The sequence below is a fragment of the Manis javanica genome, chromosome 9, assembly GCF_040802235.1.
Source record: "Manis javanica isolate MJ-LG chromosome 9, MJ_LKY, whole genome shotgun sequence".
NCBI lineage: Eukaryota > Metazoa > Chordata > Mammalia > Pholidota > Manidae > Manis > Manis javanica.
In genome coordinates, this window is record NC_133164.1 from 24,871,086 (window position 1) to 24,889,582 (window position 18,497).

General features: G+C 31.7%; 1 long non-coding RNA gene across 6 annotated transcripts in view; it reads left to right on the forward strand.

Annotated features, from left to right (window-relative positions):
- The window catches only part of LOC140843357 (uncharacterized), a 778,257-nt gene that overhangs the window by 590,156 nt on the left and 169,604 nt on the right, over nt 1-18,497 (forward strand). For all 6 annotated transcript variants that reach the window (XR_012121024.1, XR_012121023.1, XR_012121025.1 and 3 more), the window contains one exon: nt 9,109-9,151. This is a non-coding gene — a long non-coding RNA (uncharacterized lncRNA). The remainder of the gene's footprint in view (nt 1-9,108; nt 9,152-18,497) is intronic.

Sequence of the window (18,497 nt, forward strand, 5' to 3'; positions counted from 1 at the left end):
ATCTTTTTACTTCCTAATGATTATTATTTTAAAAAATTACTTGACCCTGTTACAGTTATATCTTAGTGTACCATTTCTGGGTTTCGGGAGTCCTAAATCCACAGATTATTTTTCCTCCTGATTCTCACTCAGGTTGGCTTATTTCTTTATATATAATTTAAAAATCTGATGAGGTTGTGATCAATGCTGTGTTATCTCTGGAAATGTAATTTATCTTGGATTTAGGGTGACTACCTTCAAGTATTTTTGTTTCTTGTTTGGGCCATTTCAGGATTACTATTACCCAGAAAATAATGTTAGTTTCCATGGTTTATGTTTTCCTGGGCCATTCAAGAATTTTAAACTCAGATTCTTTTGAAGATGGGCCTCTGCTTATAAATTGCCAGTGTAGAATTTCACACCTCCTGAGCTCAAGCCAAGCTGGAGAAATACCCTTATTTCTTCCCCTGTCAATGGGGATCTTTCTTTCTGGTCCACTCAGTTTCTGAGGTACAGCTCTTTATATTCCAGTTTTATTTTTGTGCTAGGGGTAGGAGATGTGTCTAGGTCCAATTCCCATAATGAGACCTGTTCAAGGTCCTCCTTTCTATTTTGCTGACTCAGTCAAATAAAAGCTCCAGGTAAGATTCCCTCAGGACAGCTAAAGGGGTCATTATCCTCTTGTTATTCTGCTTTTCAGCTTCTCTTCATTGATTTCCTGAGGGTATTTTTATATTCACTTACATAATTTAACCAGTTCTTCTAGCTGTTTTTGTTGCAGGAGGTTTTTAAAAAATATCTAGTTCATTGTTTATAGTTCCAGAAATAGAAGTCGGAATACTTTGTAAGTGACAATGCTTAATGCTCCTGAGGTTATGGGATGCCAGGCACTTTCAGTTTCAGCTAAAGGTATCATTTAGTATTTTTCCTGAAAAGTCATTTCCATCAAAAATCTTAAAACATTTCATGAATTTTGCCAAAAATAACTTTTGAGAAAATATATCCTGAGTGATTAATCATATATGGTAATACACTTCACCCCTAAGAATACTACTTTTTGCTATTTTGTTAAAAGAATGATTGCCAGCTACCAAGATTTTAAGTGAAAACCTATATGCTGTTTTAATTCATTTAGTTACATGAATTGTATTTTCTTGTTATCTGTTAGATTTTTATTAGTTCAGTTACATAGTTTAGCCAGTTTAGCTCTTTTGTTGCAGGAGGCGTTTTGAAAATCTAGTTTATTATTTATAATTTCAGAAATAGAAATCCCTATATTTTGTCAGTGACAGTGCTTAATGTATTGTCAGTTCTAAGCTCACTGATGCCTCACCGAACGCCACACACAGAACTAGAAGCGGTGAGTGTTAATGTTATCCTTAGATTCCTGTCAGAGTTCCGTTACCATGCTGACAGTTGAGTGTGGTCCTCAACTTTCTTTTAAAGACCAAGACCCCTGATAATCTGCATCCTCATCAGGAAAGCACAGCCCAGCACATGCCAGCGGACCCTGTGGAGCCGCTCCTTAACAGAGGTAGTAGCACTAAGGAATAACAATAGAAACAGCTAGGTTATGTTCTTTCTACTTATTCACTACTTAATGCATTAAGTACCCAACAATTTTTAATTATTGAAAGGGACAATATAGAATTCCAAGAGAGAAATATTTGTCTTCTTATCTGTCAAGAAGTGATAAAACCTGCTTACTTTGAGAGGAAAGAAATGAGATGTGGTGATTTTTGTACCTGATTTCAGTGTCCATGGCTTTACTTTTTATTGTCATATTCATTTTGCCAAATTATTCCAAAAAATTGTTCGTGTCCAAGTTCTTTAAGTGTTGGAAGCACTTTAGGCTGTCTTAATTTGATATATCATAATGTAAAAAGAGAAAATTGTCTCATACTTTTCTCTATTACATATGTCAAATTTATTGTCACTTTTAAAGGAAAAAGTTGCTTTCATTAATAATTCACCATGGATGATATAGAAAGCGTTTTAGTTCTATAGGTTAAGAAAATAAAATTGATGTGACATCATGAGAAAAATATTGTTCTGTAATGGAATTAATCAATCATGCATTCCCAAGAAGATCATTTCCATATTATGTCTAGTCACTCTAGTCTGTAAGGTTTCATACAACTTTGAAAGTGTATGAGTTGTAATACCCCATAGTAGTACAGTCCTGTGAAATTCAAAGGTTAGTGTCCCAGGTGTGCGTTTATTCTCTTTACCAAATTTTTAATCACTTTGTAGAGTAACAAAATTAGTCATGCTATAAAATAATGGATTATGATTAAATTTCAATATTATAAGGAAAACTAACAATGATGAAAATGCAGTTTCAAAAGCAGAACTGTCAAATTGAGAATAAGTATAAAATTTTCATATAATTTATTCATAATTTTATTTTGTGGCTTTACATGAGTCAGACCTGACAATAACTGGCAATTTCAATTAAATATATAGTTTGAATTATTGTTAAAAGAGTTTTGGGGATGAGATAAACTGGCTTCATATTATTAAAACTCACATAAGCCCATAAAAATGCTAAAATTACAACTGGCAAAAATACTGCCACCTTTACTAGTTGTTGGGAAAAAAATCACACACTTACTCAAAAGACAAAATTGAAATACCCAAATAAATAATTATCAGAAGGATGATAGGAAGAAAGAATATAATATTTTTTATTATAATTAGTTCAATTGATGTAATATATATCATTCATTATAAAAAATTATATCACAAGACACACTAATGCTGAGAGAGATGATTACTCCTTCCTCATGGGCTCTGGGAAACCCTGCATTTCTGCCTCACTGGGCACTCCTCAGTTTACTTTGTTGGCTCTTTTTAAATTCACAGATCCTGAGCATTTGAGTGACTCAAGACGCTGTCCTCAGGTCTGCTGATCTCAGTGTGATCTCTCACAGTTCCGCGTTCTGAATACTTTTCACTGTGCTGATAACTATCCCATTGTACCTCTAGCCCCCAGTACTCACCAAATCTTCTATTTATTCATGGCTCAGCAATCTAATAGGAACAAGAACAAAATAACACTTTTTATTATCCTTCACAATTGTCTATCTCAGAATGTAGAATAACTCATAATTCACTCCCCTGCTCCAGAACACTTCTCTCTCTCTCTCACCACACGCACACAGACATGCTCACGCATATATCTACATCATCATTGCTTGACAAACTGCAAAAAAAAATCCCTGATACCCCTACTGGATTTGCCTATAGCTCTCTATCTCTTGTCATCTGCCACCCTAGTTTCTTCATTTATTCTCTAACAATTTAATCAACATCTTTATTGTTCTTCCAACTTGCCGGCGTACTTAACAGTTTAGACACTTTCTACTTGCTGTTGACTAAAGCTGGAATGTAGTTCTCTCAGATATTTTATGATGCAGCTTTTCACATTATTCAAGTCTCTGATCCAACAGTCAGCTCCTTCTAAGATGGCTTCTCTGTGCTATCCAGAGTAACCCTCTTGTCATGATTTTACTTAATGTTACTACTACTGTTACCAGGGTGAGTGCTGTGAAGCACTGATAACTCTGACATTTTATTGTATTTGTCCTTTTTTGTCTGTTGGTTTTGTTTCTGTATCTTCTATTAGAATGTAAGCTCTAAGAGCAAGAACTGTTCTTTGATTGTTTCAGTGTTGTCAATTGCCAGAAAAGTGTCTTGTGTATACAGTTGCTCCATTGATGTTTGTTGAGTGAATAAATGAATGAATAGTAGCAGAGACAGTGGTATAAAATGAAAAGGGAATTCGCTTATGAATGTATAAAATTGACTGTAGCTTCTTTAATTGGGTATAGGTAAAGATACATCATAATAAACAAAGAATTGTTACTATTTATTTATGAATAAGTGGGGGAATTTTCCACAGTTTGCATTTAAACAGGCCTGTACTCAATTATTCATCATTCTCTTATACTTGCTGATTTGTAAAACTTCATGATATATAAAAGAAATAGCTTTTCAGTAGTCATAGGTATTGTGCATTAATCAGTTTGTCTTTTACATTTTTTTATATTTTTTTCTATTTGTAAAAATGTAAGAATCAAATGCATCTTCTTTTCTTTAGCGGTTTGTGGTCTTTATGAGTTTAGAAAAGCTCTTCCCACCAAAAGATTGTTATCATTTATCATTTTTTACCTCAGTATTTTTTCTTGTAATTTTTTGGTTTATGTTAATGATATGATCCATTTGGTTTTATTTTTAATATAGGGAACAAAGTAGTGCTCCTTATTTTTCCAGTTATCTAGACACTTTTCCCCCAACAGTTTGCCTTAATTCTTTACATATTTTTAATTTCTGGATTCTGGACTGTGGAATTCTTTCTATTAACATCTGTCCATTGTATTAGAAATGAGAATGGTAACTTTAAATCACAGCTTAAGAAATAGGTAGGACTTGAAGTGGGTTATCAAAATTCACTTTAGGATGCAAGGAAAAAGAAAGGTATAAAATATAAAATACTGTGCTTAAAGTTTTGAATCCTGTATAATTAGCTTAGCATTTAATATTTACAGCTGGAATGGGAGAAGACATATTGTAATTCCTTTACTAGTAGAATTTATTACTTCATGTTGTCTGACATGAAAATATTTACACACTTTTACACAAAAATATTCATTTAGGGTTCTATATGAGTTCCAAATCTACACCTAAATCACTCCCTTCCTCTGTCCTTTGCAGGCATTCACTGAGAACTGTTCACTAGATGTGAATTTGATGTCTGTTATAAAAGTATGAGAAATGTTATTGGAGGATATGACAGATCCACTTAGCTCTGAAACCTGGATTGCAAATAATATTACTGAAAACAACTTCCCCAGTGGCTTACTTTACATGATTTGCCTTGTTTTCTGTTAGAATGTTTTTGAGAGAAAAGGAAGCCTGAATTTCAGGATGATATGGAGAAAGAATCAAATGAAGAAATGTCCAGTGAATGGGGCTGCTTGTCATGGAAAGAAGATCATGATATTCTGACAGGAATACAGAAAAGATGATAGAATATTTATTGGAAAAATGTGCTAGCTTTATACATTTTATCCTGAAATGCATTCTGCTCTTTTTTGATAGGAATACAAATTTCCTCATGTCTTCTCCATAAAATAAAAAAATATACATTAAACAAGTACATTTGATGAAGATGAGTTTGCATTATTTTAGTGTGGAGGAATGCCTTCATGAGCCTTAGAGACTTTGCCTAAAACATACCCTTATCCTTTCTAATTTATTTTATTTAAAAAAGTAAGAATAGAATCAATTGTGAATGCCTAGCCATTTCTCCATGTGTATTTTTTGGTTGATGTATTCATTTCTCCCACCGTGATAGGGTAATAACTTTATTTACTTTATTTGATTTTATTCCCATTTTTTTGAGGTGGATCAACAATGCCTACATGAGTTTTCTATTCCTAAGGAGGTATTGTGTGTGGCTAAATCTGATACCTACTCTACAACTCTTATAACTAGAAGGCAAGCCAGGTTTGAAATACTAATGTATAATAAATTAATATGCACATGAATGGTTGAATTTATTTTAAAACTTTATAATAACTAGGAATTATGAATACTGGTGGTATTTTGCAGTACAGGGAAAGAGATTAAAGAAGGAGAACAAAGGACTATAATAAGAGAAACCACCCAAAGAATATGGATGGTTTTATGATCTTGGGTGCAGCAGTCTTCAATATGTTCACCACAAACTATTCCTTTTTAGAAAGTAAAGTCCTCCTGCTTGCTGACCCAGTGTCAGAAAACTCACCATTCACCTAATAAACAGCAGTTCCCCATCTGAAAACTTATTTAAAATCTTACTGAGGCAAATACCTTTAATGATCTCAAATCACTCTTTTTTGGAACTCTATATAAACTCTAATTAGCATAAAATACTGAGATGAGAACTATTTTATAAATCCCATGGATGAACTACCTTATCTTGATATTTTTATATAAACTGACTTCATATATAAAATGCTTACACTTGTTAGCATTAACAAAATTTTAATTAACAACAAAAAAAAAGTGCATCATTCACCTGGCTTTTCAATTGTGATTTGTTTGTTGTTTTTTTCTTTTATCTTTCATATATATATATATATGAAATATATATATATATGAACATATATATATATATATGTTAGAGGGTTACAATATTTTAAGTTCTTCAGTTTTCTCAATATTATCATATTTCTTGAATTTCTAAATGTTATTCATTTCCTATAAAATACAGTAACTATTTACTCATCATTACTGTTTCATATGAGTCACCACTTTATAATAGTTACCTGTACATGAAAAATAATAAGAAGTTCAAAGTTCAGGATTCTGACACATTACTGGGTAACTCAGGTAGAAACTAAAATCAAGAAAATATATTTCCACTATATATAGCACCAGTTTATGTAAAATGCTAGTACTGTAAACATGTTATTCCTCGGTAATTTTTGAAATTATACTAATATATATTAAGATAATTGGACTCACACCACATGTGCACACATATATGCACACATAGACATTACAAACACATAGCCGCATGTGTATTTAATGTCTGACCTAAAGCAGTGCCCACGATCATTGCTGCAACTGTGCATGTAAGAGATTTCCTTTAGAAATAACATAGTTGTCAGTTTGCGTGTGTGCGTGTGTGTGTGTGTGTATATATATATATATATATATATATATATATATATATATATATATATATATATGTATGTCTGTCTGTCTGTCTGTCTTTAAATATAAGTGCATGGATATGTATGACTACTTGTGTGTAGTAGGTGAGAATAGGTCATAAGGACCAGGTACATTCAGTACATTATCTGTCTTTACCCAGTGTCAGTTCTTTTATGACTTTCATGTGGGTAAAATATATTCACAAAAGTGGTCCCAGGACTGGTTTAATTCTGAAACTTTTATGGCACCACATTTTCTCTGAAATGGAGTGAGTAAAGGCTGCCATGGAGTTTTATTCCTGGGGTTTATCCACAGTTTTGGTGACTGCAGTAGTAGCACCGAAAAGAACCTAACTCAGTTGCTTAACCTTCGTCTGTTTAAATAGGCATTCCATCACCAATCTTCAAATCAAGCTTAGCTGTGGGTGAAAAAGCCATCTCCTTTTCATACACTTCAGTTAGAATTACTCATTTTGCATACATTTTAAATGAATCTATGTACCAAAAAATCTTGCATGTTTACCTCAATACAAATGAGTGTCTGTTTTCCAACGTTATGGTGATTAGAACTTAATAGAATATTAAAGAAAGTATTCAATGTAGGTAGAGCCTTTGTATTATATTATCTTACACATATTTGTAAATTATAAGATTTATAAAATTTATTTTTAAATGTAATACTAATACTCCTATATATTAGAGATGATCAGAACACGTATCTAAAAATGAAAGTGTAACTGCTCAGTGTTTTCTTATTTGGTGGATAGGAGATGCTGGCATTAAAATAGTCATGATTTGAAATCATGATTTGTATTACAGATATATTTACAAGACCTAAACTTTAATGCATCTTTATTGCTCTCTATATTACATATATACACAGCCACACACATACACATACAAATTTTGTTTTTCAAAATAATGGTGATCGTTTTCTGCAAAATAAAGTCATATTATAGACATTAGTCTGAAATTAATTTGCTTCACCTGACAATATATACTTGATATTCTTGAAACTAGTCTTAACTCTATTGATTGAGAAAAATATATTAAGAATTTGTTAAACACACATAATATACAAATTCTTTGTATATTTCGTGTGTATGTATACACATATGTATATACATGACTTTAGGTAAATACGATTATACTATGTAACTATATACTGCATTTTTCACAGAAAATGTTTTCCTCCTCCTATTAATCTGTTTCCCATTTGTTCCTCTTTCCTTAATTACCCCCTTACTTACTGTTTCCTACCCCCACCCCTCAAAACATTGGTGGTGTTTATTATTCTCTTTCTATGCATGTATACTGCTGACTCCAGGGTAGAAGCTGAGAACTATAGTTATCATATGGGTTCTGGATGACAGATTACCAGTGAGAGGTTCGTAGATCATATTTGGATGATTGAAGAAAAGTAGAGGCCATTATTCTTTGGTTAGAGAGATAGAAGAAAGTGTAGAAACACATAAAATGCAGAGCTGCTTCCTCCAGAGCTTTTGTGGGCCATCGACATGGGGATTCAGGCTCGTAAAGTTAAAGCCGCTTCTCAGATGGTGTAAGCCTCTTACTGTGTTTATTGTAACACTTCATACATGGAATCTACAGACAGTATTGTCTTTAACTTACATGCAAACACACACACATAGGAATTTTATCATTGTTAGTTTTACAAAAATAGTTCCAAATAGTTATAGATAATTCTTTCTCTTCATCTTATTTTTCTCACCCAGCCATTCTTCATAAAAATTATACAAAATAATACAAGCTTTAATATGCGTTATAGTGTACAGTGTGGTTGTACCATAGTAAAGTCACCCATTCCTGTATTAATATGCATTTTTTCATTCATTTTTTAAAACAAATAAAAAATGTATATTAAGTATTAATGTTCCTGTGTACTTGCATCCTTAGCTTCTATGAATATGTTTCCAATAATGGACTCACAGTCTATAGATAAGTGTGTGAGCTTTAAGTTTGAATACATGTTGTCAGATTGTTTTTCTAAAAGTATTTCACATGTCCACCAGCTGTAGGTAAGAGTATCCATGTTCCTTCATTCTCACATTCACTAATAGTTATCTTTTTCTGTTTTAACTTTTCCTAGCCTAATGGTGTGACTGATATCACTTTCATTTATGTCTGTGACTATAGCATTGGACTATCAATTCAAATTTGCTGTTGAATGAGTTTTATATATATTTTCTTGGGGAATTTTTTTTTCATGAATATATAAGTTGTTTTGCTATAGTTTAGATCTAGTCCTTTCATTTGTCATTTGCACTGCAGTTTTCAATTAAGTTGGTTATTGATTTTTGCCATCATCTTTGGAAAACTATGTATAGTTAAATATATAAAAATATAATAATAAAATTAATGTATAATAAATATATATAATATAGTCAAGTTTTTTCTCTTCTAGCTCTGGATTGTCACAGTTAAGATCTTCCCTCTTCTAGGGTTGGGTAAGTAGTGCCTTTAAGCATTTTGGTGTTTAATTTTATAATTGTTTGTGGCTTTATAAATATGTCTTCTGGAAAGTATAAATAAATTAATGCTGAAATAATATTGAAACAAGATTTATAAAATGCTGTTCATGGAGTGACTCCATAATTTCAGCTCTTCATGCATAGAATTAGATGTTATGCTTCTGCTTAGAATCATAAAAATATAAGCATTGCTGCTGGCTGCAGAGGAACACACATTGTTTTGGCTCAGATATGTACCTAAATGACCAACTGCAAAGGCAGTATGAGACAAGTTTCATGGGTAAAATCAGTGTAGAGAAAAATGGATACATTTCTGACTGGGGAAAATAGCAGATTTTATTTTAAATGATATTAAGTTATACTTATAAAAACAGTTACAGGAACAAGAGTGCGGTGTGGGCTTAGATAATGACCATTCACTTATAGTTGCTAATTACACAAAAAAATCAAGTAGATGGAAATTTTGATAATCTGTTACACAGGTATTACACAGATGCTCCAAATAAATTTCTCTTACCTCCTTCTCTCTGAGAACAATATTTTAGGCTAAAACTTTTGCTTTTCCAGCTTTAAAATTGGTATCACCCATGACCCTCAGTTTCACATGATTTGGAAAATATTTGCTTTTGGACACAATTATGAACATAATTCTATTTAAATATTACTTAAACAATTAAGCCTTAAAGAGTATTATTTATATTGATGTAATCAAAGTAGACCTTTATTTTTTTTTAAATGTCTAATCATCGTTTCAAACATTGAAAATAATAATTTTTACTCATTTGTTCCACATTCTAAATGTGAATGGGAAAACTTGTAAATTTCATATTGGCACTTAAGGAAATAATTGACATGTATTTTTCAAACTATAGCCATGCAATCACTATTTTAAATAGATGATACAATTTAAATCTGATTTGATTTATTAATATCAAAGACAAATATATGTATATTGCACTTCAGTTATTTGCATACAGAATTAAGTTTATGGTATTAGTTTTTCAAATAGTAATTTCATGTAATTAATTTAATGATAAAATTAACATTTGGCAAATTAAATTGATGTACTTTAAAATATTAAGAAGAAACAGTGCAGAAAATTTATATATTTAAACATATATACTGAAGAAAATGTTATTTTCCCTCAAGTGATAACTCCCTTTATTTGTAGCCATATTTTTATTTTGTATGTTAAAAAAGTAAGTATAAAACTCTTCAGTAAGTGTTAAATGTTACTTGCAAGCAACAGAAACTATTCTAGCCTACTTAAGTAGGAAATAAATGTATTAAAGGACATTAAGTGAAGTGAAGAACCTTTGGGAGTACAGGGAATCAGTTTGTAGAATACATGGAGAGACACATGGTAAAACATTTTGAACTCCTTTCTATGATGCATGTTATTTGGTACAAAGATGTTGGTATGGAAGAATACTAAAATATTTTTCATAATTGTTTGGCACAATTGCAATTTACTATGATATATATGTGAATGAAAAATGAATTAAATTGATCTGTTCTCCAAACCTAGTTATGCCATACATATACACTGGGGTAGATTTATTTATTCTTGGTGCTTTCTGAACCTCTGGAATATGTAGTTTGGTATCTGGTATTAATTTTGCAGAATTCTCTGATATTATTTCTTTAAATATTTCTTCATTCTCTCTTTATTATCCTTTGGTATTCCAATTATGCATACTTTACACCCTTTGATATTGTCCCATGGTCTTTTATCCTCTGCTTTTTTTTTCTTTTTCGTTATTCATTCTCTTTCTATTTTAGTTTGTGAGTTTGTATTGGCCTGTATTCAAGTTCAGTGATACTTTTGTTGGTCATGTTGAAACAAGTCTATTGAAGGCATTCTTCACCTCTGTTACTTTTTAAAAAATTCGAATGTTTTCTCTTGTGTATTTCTTAGAGTTTATAACTCTCCCCTTAGATATGCTGTCCACTTTTCCCTTAGAGCCATAACATATTAATCAGTTATTTGACGTTTCCTTTCCTCCTTCACTTCTCATCTCAAATATTTTCTCAAACAGGCCATCCAAAATAATCAATCTAATGTCATTGATCTCTCCAAGCCCTCCTCCCTGGTAAATGTCACTTCATCCCATTTATTTTCCTCATAATGCTTATGAAGTTTGTATTTATATTGTTTCTGTATGTTTACTCACCCATTATTTTGTTTTGCTTTGTTGTAATTTAAGATCCAATAACATTATTTAATTAATGAATATATGAAAGAATACATTTACTTAAGATCAGGATGACAGTAAACTAGCTTGAACACTTTATTTTTTAAGTTAAGAAACTGAGACTTAAAGTATTTAATGGATTTTAACAGACTAAAAAAACAAATTTGTTTTAGAGTCAAAACTACAAAAAAGGTTTCCTACTAAACTGATAAACTCATTTTTCTCTACATTCCTCCAGTATTTTTATATCATCACATAATTGTAGTTCTGACAAACTGTACTCAAATATCACTTTTTATAATAGCTATAAACTAAATATCTCCTTCTCATTACATTATGTTATTCTTCAAACATTTTCTACAATTTCAATTCCCGTATAAATATGTGATACCTTGCTATACTTTAAAAAGTATTGCATATTATTTTCTTTTATGAAACTAAAATCTTATGTTTTCTACATAAGTATTGACTACCTTATATCATTACCAAAAAATACGTCTTTTGCGTTTTTCTTGTTCTTCGTTTTCCTAATTGTCATTAACTTGTTCTTATGTCTAATAACAATGTATAGGGGACATTCGTAGTATAGTTTCCGCACTACAAAAACTGAAATTATTTTTACATACAGTCCAGGAAGTGATTTCAAGACACACTGTCATGTTGCCTAATCTTGTAAACTTTAACACACAAAAAGGGAATCATAATTGTAAAGATCGTCAATGGAGAGAATCATGTTTATATTCCATGGAAGTTCTTTGCATTACCTAATAGCAATTTTTCATATGAGAGATGAGAGCAGCTTTTACTGGTGTTTGGCATTGAAGAAAAGATCAGTCAAGTATATTGTGAGCTTGCCAATTAATAGGAAAATTACCTCTTAATAACAAACTTTGCACTTCTTTGTTCTTTAGTTTCCTTGCTTCTTCAATTAGTCATGATTTATTGGATACCTAAAAGCAAAGCATTGTGCTATTCTTTTTACTGCAATGTCCTTAAGTATAAATAAGAGCAGAGTATGTTTTATTATTATAAACTATGAATTACAAAACTAAGTCTCAGAGCAGTTGAGTAACTTATCCAAGGAAGTCACAGAGCTAGTGTATAGCAGAGTAGGGGCTTATGGAGGTCAGGTGATCGACGGACTTTTAACTCTGGTTCTCCTCCCAGTTGGTCCAGTAGGTCCCCAAACTTATCCTGTGGCTACTGCTCCAGTTCTGGAGTGGAAATATGTGAGAATAAGTTATAACAGATTCTGGGCTAGAGAGCTTATACGTATTTCCTGTAATCATAAAGGGCTAACAAATATCAAAGGCATTATTTACAATCAATGAGTAAATCCTCAACCACTAAACTAGAGATCATATCTCAAGATAGATTTCATGGCACAGTCTAGACTTTATGAAGTTAAAGGTTTACTGAAATGTTGAGATCTGGACTTCAATTTATCAATGCTGTTGACTTCAACAGAACTACGGCCTTTCTTTAACTTTGATTACATGCTTCTTAGTAAAAGAACATATACTCATGAAATTTTAAACCAGGACCCCTTAAAGATACTTTATTATATGATTCTTTGATTTAATATATTCTCAGAAGTAGAGAATCTCTTGGTTTGATGTAGGCTAAGCACCAACTATCACTAGTGAATATTAGATTCCATGAGTGACTGGCAAACCATGGTTACTATATTGCTGCTGGAAACAATATATCAAATACACACAGTAGTTACAATGGCCACAAATAAAATAATGAACCGTGATTAAACATGTTCAGTAAGCAAAAGTAAAAAAAATTTAAATAAGTTAAAATGACCATAATATGTTAATAAAGGACTTTCTTGCTTTATTTCTGTCATTTACATACATATTTATGTAAGGCTTATGCAAGCCTTTTTGTGGCTTTCTGGGAAATACTGCTATGAAAACTTAAGAAGTCCTCGAAGCCAGAGTAGAAATCTTAAAATGAATGTTATATAAAGCTTTAACAGTCCTATAATTTTCTGTAGTCATAAAAATTGAAAGTAATATTCCTATGTAGTCAAAGTCACAAAAAGCTATTCAGTCAATGGTCAATGTTCTTGGAAGTATTAACAAAGCAGAATCTTTTCTTTTCTGAAATACATCATTAAGATTTATTTAAAATGGAATATTCACTTCAGATTTAATTTACTTCAAGAGACTGACAAGAAGCCTAATTAGATTTTAATATATAATTTCAATTTGAACTAACCCATTATCTTCCGAAGGTTATAATAGGGGAAAAGGTTTAAGGTGGGAGTGTTTCTTATAGCAAATTCTACAGACTAACCACTTCTGTTATACTAGACATAATAATCAGTCTGTGTGTTTTAATTTATTTAATCTTTGCAAAAGCTTTGTGAAGTAATTGTTAATTTGTAGGCTCAAGTACTGGCTTTCCATCTTTGCTGGCTGACTCCAGAGACCTCGTGGTCAACCATCCCCCTGTCCAGAAAAACCCCACAAGTTCTTGTTTCCTTATACACCACCTATCTCTATGAGACTAAAATCCATTTAAGAACTTAAAATTGACTATAATTCAATAAATATACTACATACGACGTACTTGCCAAGAATAAGGAGTCCACATTTCTCCTTCTCAATAACAAAAAAATTATGTGGATTTACAAATTTTTGCTAATGCATTTTTTTTTGAAAGGGCATCTCATATTTATTGATCAAATGGTTGTTAACAACAATAAAATTCTGTACAGGGGACTCAATGCACAATCATTAATCAACCCCAAGCCTAACTCTCAAGTCTCCAATCTTCTGAAGCATAACGAACAAGTTCTTGCATGGTGAACAAGTTCTACATAGTGAATAAGTTCTTACATGGTGAACAGTGCAGGGCAGTCATATCACATGGTGAACAGTGCAGGGCAGTCATATCACAGAAACTTTCGGTTTTGATCACACACCATGAACTATAAACAATCAAGTCAGATATGATTTTCCTGGTTTCACTGGATATGGCCGGTAATTGTAGGTCTGCTTTTGTTATGTATCTGTATTCCTATTCTGTTAATGTGTGCGTGCAATTTAATTAGTAGTTTGTTAAAACCTATACATGCTGATGTTACTCTACAAGAAGTTATGTCAAAGAAATAATCTTCCCGTGTTTTCTTCCATCTGCTACTTCTAGCTAATGCATTTTTAATCAGCCTACTGATTGATTACTATTTCATTTAGTGTATATTCATGTTTTGAAACTATGGAATGTGTCATGTGTAGCAGAATATCTTTGCTCAGTGTCATGAAAGGTAATGTTCATAAATTCCTTAATGTTAATGAAAGCTAATGTTTAAGAAATTGCTCTTACCCAAACCTTTATAAAGTTTGAAATGAATTTCTAATTAATACTTGAAAGGTCAGAGAACTCCACTGACTTTTCATTCTCAGGTTAAACATTGACTGAAAAGAAAAGAATCTTTGAAATTAACTTAAATATACAATTCCAGTTTACTTTATTACTCTTAACAGATTAAAGCCATATCCTGAAAATGTTACTAAATCTCATTTTAAAAACCTTCATTTTTACTTCTTAAGTGCAATAAGTAGATGGAAAGGTGGTGTTTTTAAAACATGAAAGTGTAACACAATTTTAAAATGTCATATCAGATGATTATTAGTGAAACATATATAAGTTTAAACTAATAATGTTACTTTTAAAAGAATACAGTGAGATTCTTGAATTTGACAACATTGCAAGGAACAAGTGGCCCAGTTCAATTGCTACAGAAAAACTGGAGGCATAAAGTTAAGCTAAGCCTTTGGCAGTATCTAGTATGTTGCTTCCCAACAATAAGGAGATGAATCAGTTAAAATTTTGGAAATGAAGTTTTCCTATTCATCTCCTAACAGTGCTGGACAGATTCTCTCCCCTGAGAGTCAAAGAACCAGGAGAGACAAATTAAGCAGCAGACTGACATGGTTTCTGCCTGAAGCCAAATCCTCAACATAGCAGAGCAGGAGAGTGACTTCCACAGTATCCCAGGACTAGAGTTGCCTTCCATGGAGCTAATCTAGCAGGTAGACTAGGTGTAGCAATTGGGACACACAATCTCCAGTTTATTGCCATGGATGGTGGCCACATCCCACTAAGATACAGCAGTTCAGATGTTCCCAAGAAATCCTTGAACAGTGTAATTCCTGTTATTTGCAACCTAAAATGGTTCTTTACACATTTCACCTTTTGACAACTGGACAATTTTTTCCAAACTTCTGTACTGTTCTTTCCTAAAATAGAGGTAACTATTCCACGTTTGCTCTCTCTAAAGACCACTTACTCTACTTGAATGCATTTTAATAATTCCATCTTAATAATACTAATGTTTAGAGAGGCTCTTATAACCAAGGCAAAAGGAGATGACATTTTTAAACACTCTGTCTTTATTAAAACCTTTCCCTTATTAGCCCACTTTAGCTGTATTCTAGCTGATCTTATTTTAATCTGTTATCTGTATCTTCTCTATAGTATAATTATGACCTGTAAAAGTCTCCATGATTTAACTTATGTAATACATACTAAAACTCATACAATTAATTCTCCCAACAAATTTATTTCTCTTATGATAAAACATTCAAATACTTCTAGCTTTCACAGATATTATCTGGTTTCTACAAATAACTACATCACAGCCTTAAAGCACCTTGATCTTAACATACAATTTAGCACACAGTAGAGCACATGGGTACAAAACACATTCTTGGGACTCCAAGACTTGTATCTTTGTCCTTGTTTTCACTCAACTGGGAAGCGACTGTATAACACAACTGAGAGTCTCTACTTATCAGTGCCAATTTATTTCTAGAAATTAATATCAACAAAAAGTACATTTTAAAAGATATTATGTAATATTTATCTTTCATAAACATTCTGAGGTACTTATATATTGAAAATAATAAGTTAATATATTTTATTTTGAGGTACCTCATATAATTGATCCTATAATTTTATCCTTCCATTTCATTAGAATTTCTAAATCTTATTTTTTTATCATGTTATCTTTATAACTCCTCTAAAAGAGTAGTCTTGTCTTTTCACTTCATACTCTGGTGAAAGTACAGATTATTACTCATTTTTTTCATGCATTAGCAAGTATATACAGACACGAAAGCTTTCTCTTTTATTTGAAATCATAGGCTTACCTGGAATTTTAAATACACAATATTTTAAATCACTTCCCAGTTAGGACTGATGATTTATTTTGACCTTGGTTTGATAGCCACACTACCAATTACCCTATGTACACATACATCTGTCTCAAGAAGTGATGGTTCTTCCAGTGGTTTGCCCCACTATTGAAGTTTAGAAATTCACTGTTAGCTTTACCTCAGTCCTTACAGACTAAATACCCACTGACTTCACACTGCAGGTGAAATATTCCATGTGTGATTGCTGGTATCAACCTGTTCTGAGAGCCACAAGCTATCCAGCAGTGTCTTTGCAAGTATCTTGTGAGTGACTCAGTTATAAATTCAATTTATTTCACAGGTATATGATTATACATGTTATGATTTATTTTTTGAGCATCATTTGTAGTGTGTGACTTCTAAGCAATTTATCCTTTCATCTAAGTCGTCCAGTTCATTACTATGAAGTGTTTTACAGAATTCTCTAAGCATCCTTAAATGTCTGTAGGATGTGTAAAATGTCTCTTCTTTTTTAAAATATAAATATTCAAAACTGTAATTTTACTTCATTCCACCCAGTACTTTACATATAAAAAAATGTATAAGATACTGATACTTTATCAATATGTCAATAAAATACCAAAACATTAAAATACCTTTTAACTTCCATATTTTTTAGAGGTGTAAGTTTAATTTCCAAATATATAGTGATATCCCAGATGCATTACTTTCATTGAATTTTAGTTTATGTGGAGGTCAAAAAATATATCTTAGTTTATAAAATTTAAAAAACATTATTCAAACCTGCTTTACAGTAACAGTATAAGTAAAGGTTCTGTGTACACTTGAAGATAATGTTTATTTTGCTACTATCTGGTAAAGTGTCCTATAAATTTCAGTTAGGTCACTTCATAGTGTGGTTCAGATAATTAAAAAACAAATCTTTCTAAAAAGTTTCTTCAGTGATTCTGTTGTACAGCCAATTTGGATAACCAACTGAACCAGAGAGAAGGCAGAGACAAAATTAAAGTTCAAATTAAAAGAGATTTCAGATTATCAGCACAGTTTTTATATATATGATAGATGTAGAAATCTAAAGGCCTAAGAAGAATAAATATTCCATCAAACAGTTTCAACTGCAGCCACTTTAAAAGATGCTCACCACATCTGGTGCTTCAAGGAACCCTGCTTCCTTTCAGAATATGAAATCCTTCAGGTGATTAAAACCTCTTCTCTCATAAACTTCTTGTCTATTCATTTAGATGACCAGGTTGCAAAATCAATGATTCTTGGGAACTGGCAATCTGAGGGTGGGATATGGCCCTTGGATAAATTTTGTTTGGCCTATTTCATATGGCTTGTATTTTAATTCTCACCAATTGACCAAAAGATTTACACTCACAAAATATGTAAATATGAATTGATACCTTTCTTGTGACACCACTGTTTATCATCTTGATTATTGAGGTAATTTATCTTCTTTAATTCCCTTCAATTAATTCCTTTAATTATTTACTGTTTACTCATTTCTTAATAAGTGGGACAACAGAAATTTGATGAAACTAAACACCACTTATTTACCATTAATTAAATTGTGGGTGATTTACTTAGCTTTCAGAGCCTGATATTCTTCACCTGTAATATAGGAATAATAATAATATACATCATATAGTATAGTGAGGAATATAATACTAATTATAATTAATAAATGTGTTAAGCATTTCAACTAGTGCCGTGTCTAGTTTAGACATAATTCAGTATTTTGCTGTTATTGATGTAACACTTATAATAAATTTTATCAAGCTGGAATCATATGCTGTGTGAACACAGTAGGTTCTACATGTACATTTTCAAGATATTGGGGTTCTCACAATTTTTTTCATATCTGCACCTTTTCCTTTATGTAGCCTTAATTAAGATTATTACCAATTCATTTGCTTGACAATAATGTCTAAACTCTCTTTAGATAATCTT